The sequence below is a fragment of the Mesoplodon densirostris genome, chromosome 12 (genome assembly GCF_025265405.1).
Source record: "Mesoplodon densirostris isolate mMesDen1 chromosome 12, mMesDen1 primary haplotype, whole genome shotgun sequence".
Taxonomy (NCBI): Eukaryota; Metazoa; Chordata; class Mammalia; order Artiodactyla; family Ziphiidae; genus Mesoplodon; species Mesoplodon densirostris.
In genome coordinates this window covers 31,198,101-31,199,022 of record NC_082672.1, presented here as the reverse complement: position 1 = coordinate 31,199,022, position 922 = coordinate 31,198,101, and the positions used below count along the sequence as shown (strand labels likewise).

At 33.8% G+C, this 922-nt stretch overlaps 1 non-coding gene across 1 annotated transcript; it reads right to left on the bottom strand.

Moving 5' to 3' along the window:
- Positions 1-286: 286 nt before the first annotated feature.
- LOC132500434 (U1 spliceosomal RNA) lies at positions 287-450 on the bottom strand. The gene has a single exon (XR_009534031.1). It is a non-coding gene; the product is annotated as a U1 spliceosomal RNA (small nuclear RNA).
- Between the last annotated feature and the right edge of the window lie 472 nt (positions 451-922).

Here is a 922-nt window from a genome sequence, read left to right as displayed (position 1 = left end):
AATGATAATGATCATCACAATAATACCAATACATTTATTAAAGTGATGCAGGCATGTTATATGAATTGTCACATTTAATCTTTAGTGTAACTTTATGAAGTCAGTGTTTTTTTTCTCCCTATTTGAAGGAAACTGGGGGAGAAAACGTTTTTCAACTTCCATAAAAGCAAAGACAACAGGATCTTCTCTCAACTGTAAAGGAAGGAATTTCTTATAATATTAAATATTTGTTAATAACCATAAACTGTTACACGTGTTAGAAACTTCTTTACACCCTTTGTTTTTCTTGGGAAGCCATAAACACAGTCCCCCAACTGCTACAAATTATGCAGTCAAGTTTCCCACACTTTGGGAAATCACATGGGTCAGCACATACAAAGGGCAATGGATAAACCTCCCCCTGGGAAAACTATCTTCGAGATCATGGTACCTCCCCTGCCAGGTATGTATTTTTTTGACATCTCTTATCAAACAACTCTATTGGTAGTATTTTTATTGACTATAAATAAAATAAACAAAAACCCACAGGAAATCGATTTGCTACAAATATTTGGAGCTTTTCTTGACACAAGTTTCTAAAACTGTATGTGGTTACTGAGTTCCTTGAGGAGTGTCTATATACTAAAATTGGTTCAATGGCAATGGAACATATAAAAATTTAATGTTAAAAAGTCATGGTGAGGGTGAAGAGGGGAAGTGAACTTTTGAATGAAATTGAAGAAAGTAAGTCATCTTTTTAAAATAGTATTTCTCTTTTATACTCTCTCCTCTCTCTCCCTCCACACATACACTCAGACACAACTTAAAGTCACTCAGTTAATCATGTTAGGCAGAATGGTAATTGTCAATCCATTTTTTGCTCCACTTTTCAGATGTTAGGAGAGGAAAACTAAACATGTTGAAAATTTAAACTTCATGTGAT